Consider the following 6,000-nt stretch of genomic DNA (forward strand, 5'->3'; position numbering starts at 1 on the left):
TTTTAGCAACATTCCGATTAAATTGATTCCGAATTTAAACATGTAAAAGAGAACCACTACCACAGAACAAATTTTTCCCGTGGGTTTCAGACCGCCACTAAAATGACCAAAACCGCCACGAAAATTATTCCCGTCGGCCAACCGTCAGGCAAATCCACTCACGGAACAGACGCCACAAAAATACATATTCCGTGGTGGTTGGCCGCCAGGAAAGCTTTTTGTGACGGGAATTCGTGAGGGCCACCGTCATGAGATGTCATGAGCCATCAAATTTTCAAAATAGGATTTGTGATGGCCAACATACACAAAAATTCGACAGGGATATGAATGTGGGTAGAAAACCGTCAGATTTTCGTGACGGGAATTCCTATGGGTAGAAAACCATCAGGGAGTATTAGGATTCCCTGTCCCAATATAAACCCTCAGGAAAAATAAATCAATCACCAGGAAAATTTGACTTTCCCTGTCCAGCTGTACTACTAGTAAAATGCTCATCACCCACAGGAAAATGTGTTTTCAGGGAATACATGAACCGCCAGGAAAATGCTGCTCACCCACAGGAAAACATGTTTTCAGGTTATTGAAGGGAATCGAGGATGTCCTAAGAACGGGGAGGGGGTGAATTAAAATACTTAAAATTATTGGCTCTAAAACTTTCACAAGATAAGTTTATCTCAATTTCTATCTAAATGTGTTCTAGGCTTATCGAGTGTGTCTACTCTACTGCTTAAGAGAAATGCAAGGTAAATTGCAAGTAAGTAAATGCGGAAATGTAAATAAGGTAGAGAGACAAACTCGGTACGAGGGATTTTTATCCTGTGGTATCGGTGGCACACAAGCCACCCTTAGCCCACGTTGGAGCTCTACAAAGGATATGCTCCCGGTCGTCAAGTCTCTTCCGGTCACGGCTCTTGAGATACCTAGTCACTAAGACAAGGCCTCAAGCATGATGAGCCACCGAGCCACCAAGGCGAGGTCTCACCACTAACCTCTCTTCCGGTCACTTGTACACCGTCTTCACTTCGAAGCTTTAGTCACAAAGACAAGGACCTCCGCGTCCCTGCACAATCCTCTTGTCGCCGCTCCACACTAAGTCGAAGGGTCAACAAGTTACCGGTGTGTCACCAAGACTCCAAGGTGCTGGCGTACCTCTTGGTACACATTTGGATCACTCCTTAATCTGCACTCTAGGTTGCAGCACTTAGCAACTCTTCTCTGTAGACCTATAAGCACTAATCACTCACTAATGATGTGCTTAATCACCTTGGATAAACACTTTATGCTCTTGGATGGCTTGGATGTCTTCTTAGGTGTACAATGGTTTCTCTGGACTCCAGCTCCTTCAGATGACTGAGTGGAGGAGTATAAATAGGCTCAACTCCATGAACTAGTCGTTACTCCAACGGTCACATTCTTTTTGTATTCACCGGATGGTCCGGCGTGTGCAACATTACAAGCACCTGACTATCCGGTGTGTACTCTTTAAAAACTAGCCGTTGGAACTTCACTGTCATTTTTGTGAACACTGGAGTATTTTTCATTATGAACATTGGAACATCCAGTGTGCATACGGTGTCAACCGAGCCATTTTGCAGCTTCTTTGGAAAATAGTTTGGTGAGTTCATTTTTGTTGACACCGGATCATCCGGTGAGGCATATAGACTTTGACGCAATTTTTTTTTTGAACACCGGACCATTTTTCTCTGTGAGCACCAGACTATTTTTGTTATGAGCACCGGATCATCCGGTGAGGCAAATTTCAGCATAACAGTATTTTGTATTTTAGGCATAACGTTTCGCTCCGAACTCCGATTTTGATGATCTTGGACTCTATAAAAATCTTGTGAAGTGCTCTACATGATTGTATAGAAATTCATCCCATTTGATCATATCAAAAATTCATGAAACAAGTCCAATTCATTCCTCTCTTTGTTCTGGCTTCGGTGACTTCTCTTTTGTTGCATCCATGAGACCTACTAAAATATATACTTGACAAACATATTAGTCCAACTAACTATGTTATCATTAATCACCAAAATCATAATCATGACCTAATAGGGTCATTTTCACTATAGTTATACAAGCACCGCCGGGATACATGAACAGCTACAATACAATTTGCAAATACCCCTCAGCACACTCATTCCATCAACATCCACAAATATATATATATATATATATATATATATATATATATATATATATAGCACATGTACACATCCATAAATATATATTAATCACACAATATCATTCTAGCACCCAAACCATGGATGGCTATACATCGACAAAAGAACAGTAGCCATAGTTTAAGTCTACCAAAATATCAAAAGGTTCGTCGACTCAGTTAACCTGAAGCTAGTCACTAGTTACCAAAAATAGTCATAGTGCATCTGTTCCGCTTGAACAAAAAAGAGGCCAAAAGCATCTATCTTGCATCTCCTAGCTGCCACCATTGTCTCCACTATCCATCTCATCACAACCATACATGCCATCACAGCCCTCATCACCATAGATCGCTGTCATCACCATTGTATCCACCATACATCTCATCGCAACTGTACATGTCATCATAGCCCTCATAACCATAGATGTCATCGTTGCCCTCGTCGTCACCATAGTCAGAGTCCAGGTCATTGCCATTGATGTGCAAGTTGTTTGGGTCAGTGGCTGCATGTGATGAACTTGTCTCCTGCAAAAGGAACACAATGTCAAATTTATGATAAAGATGCATCAGGCACAACTTCATGTGAAACTCCACTTGATACACAAGTACCTAAGGCACACCACACTGGATAGTCTTTCTATAACCAAAACACACAGACACACAAGTACCTAAGGCATTCATCTTTTTGCAGTCACATGAACCAGAACAAAATGGAAGCATCTATGATTTCTTACGCAACCATGAAGTTCGGAATTTTGAAACGAATCATATGGAATCTGCAGACAAAGTACTGAAAATGCTTCTAGATGGAGGTTGGCATGGAAGTCTAAAGGCGATGCTACTGTCAATGGAAGCGTAATCCCCGCAACTTAGAATAAAGAACAATGCCTACTCCATGCACCGAGGACATATCAGATGCTACCTTAATCAGTTAATTGCATGTCTCCAACAATAAAACAAAATCACCAGCCAGATAGATTGTATATGTAAACTCAAAGCTTAGATCTTCTTGAGACTTTCAGATGGTGTGCATGAGATACTAGAAATGTTAAAGGCAAGAAAACATAAACATCTGAGCAGATGAGTTACTTTTGAGCACTCCAAACACTTAATGGCTCATATCAGTGCCCTGTTCTGTTACATCGTGCTTTTATTTCTTGCATGACTCGGCACAATAGGTATCCCATTTTAAAGTTTTAGAACTAATCACAGAAAAATCAAACCCAAGAACCAAGAATTGACCAGATACACTAAAGCACAAATCATGAAATAATCAACATCGAATCAGAAATGGATAGGCTAAAACCCTGTTACCAGTAATGTCCACAACTCCAAACTGCAGAACATTCCCCATTCCAGCTTCACAACAAATACACTACTTGCAGCTACAAAAGTAAAGTCACCCGCCTGAATCTGAACTAAAAGCTGAAGCATTTCGGGCCAAACAAAGCACTGGGATCTCTAACCTATCATAAAAATAATCAATATTGAATTAGAAATGGGTAGGCTAAAACCCAACTACACCTAATTGTAGGTTTGCGACAGCTCCGAGCTATAGAACATCTCCCATTTCGGCTTAGCAACAAATACACTAATACGAGCAAACAATGTGAAGTCAACAACCTGAATCCAAGCTAAAAGCTCAAACATTTCGCAGTAAAGCCACACCCAAACATAGCCCTAGAATCTCTAAGGTATCATTAAATATTCAACATCGAATTGAAAAGTCCACAATATTGGTTGACCTGATGACGACAGGCATCAATATTGGCTAGACGGTTTAGCAGATCAGCAGTGGTTCTTTTCCAAAGTCCGCATAGAACCTTTGCAATTAAAAAGTAGGCAAATAATCAAAATTGTACAGGACTAAAAAGATTGTTGCAAGCAAAGAAACAGATATTTCCAGGATCAGCTCATGGTTGACACTATTTTCCTCCATGAGGAGCACATTTGTCTGCTTCAGTTGCTCATTCGTCTCCTTCAATTGCTCATTTTCTTTTACTAGTCTTCCATGAGCTATTTTGGTTGGGTGGACATTATTGGATTTCACAACTACTAGAATGTCAACCTTTTCTATAGCACCATTGGCTATTGGTACACTGCCATGAGGCATGCCATGTATGCCCTATGGAGTATAACACTTTCCCATCCAATTCTTGTGAATTCTCATCTATTTTTGCCCATGCTTTGTACTCATCCTAAAACAAAATATCAAAATTACAAAGAATGAAAAAAAACTCATCTAAAAAGAATATTAAGCATGAAGAATGTACCAATCACTTTTATGCTAGCTAGCTGTGGATTGGAGCACTTTTTCCACTGTTGTCCACATTTTTCATCCCAGATTTCATTACAGCATATGTGTTTAAAGTGCCAGCCTTCTCACAGCCAAATTTATGTTCCTATAAGACCATCAAAAAATAAAGAAATTATAATGGACAAGGAAGCCATATATTTTTAGAGTTGAGCACAAACTCATCATATAAAATGTTAGAGCCCTAGCAAGTTGGCTAACAGCAAGGAATTCTATACGTATTGGCAAATCTTATGGAAGTAACTACATGTAACTGCTCATCTACTCCATCCCTGTCACTAGCCTTGCCAGCAACACACCTGGCCGCTGCTAGTGCTCCCATCCCTTGAATCATCTCCAAGACACACACTAGATGAGAAGTAAAGGTGCTTATCAATTAGCAGTTGTTTACTAAACCTGATGAACACACAATATCCCAAATGCTGATTTAGCTAAGATGAAATAAAATTACAGTACATGAACGCTGCAGCCTACTAGACATCAGAAACATTTCGTCGAACAACTGCAGGGCATGCTAAACAAGATAACTCTGTTCAGCATGCGAATTTTACTATGACACCCACATACCCAAACCCCACGAAAGCCACAACCTTCAGTGAGACATATTGTCGAACAACTAGTGATCATGCGTAAACAACAATGATCCATGAAACAAGAGACTTCTGGAATTTAAAAGCAATGGTTTTTGAAGCATGAAAATAACTAAAACAATGGAAGCATATACAGTTATATCCAAGAAATGGTGCTCAAAGCATGTAAATGACCAAAGGAGTGGAATATGATGTATAAGCAACCAGATGACCTGCTTGGATTTTAGTCATGGCAACTTTTTAGCTACAAAAGTACATGAACAATATTTTCAGAAAAAGCTACATATATATTCACCGACAAGGACAACACAAGGTGTCTCCCCCCATGGCCTTGAACCTCCTCTGTTCTGAGCAACATCTTCAGATTTCAATCTTGATGCTTGGGCTTTCATTCTCTTTTCCTTGTACTCATCAGTGGTCCAATAGTGGGAGAGTTTGGCCCAAACTTCATTATTGCACCAATCAAGCTTACAGGTTAAATATTGTTCTTCTGTAAGTTCTATGATTTGTGCTCACTTGTCATCGCAGTCCTCTTTCTTTTTGGAAAAGTACAATTTGACAGCATCCAGATGGGTTTGATACATCATATCAGATACTCTTTTAACTAGATAGGTCACTAAATTACGGTCGGCTTTTCTCATATCTTGTCGCCTAAACAAGAACAAACTCTGACATGTGAAAAACAACTATGTCAGATATGTCCACTCAAATTTCAGAACCCAAAAGGTACAAGCTAGTTAGTTTTCTTACCCAGAATTCATGCTTAACTAGTCTGGCATGTGATATTCCACATTCATTCTTTTTTCAAAAATAATCGATCCATGAAAATGTCGGACATGTATCAACAACTCTGCCTTCCTCATCATGGATCTGGATAACACCCGGGTATAGCCGTTTGAGGATTACTCTAAGCTGCGAGCCATACTTGTAGT

Source organism: Phragmites australis, chromosome 14 (genome assembly GCF_958298935.1).
Source record: "Phragmites australis chromosome 14, lpPhrAust1.1, whole genome shotgun sequence".
Classification (NCBI taxonomy): domain Eukaryota; kingdom Viridiplantae; phylum Streptophyta; class Magnoliopsida; order Poales; family Poaceae; genus Phragmites; species Phragmites australis.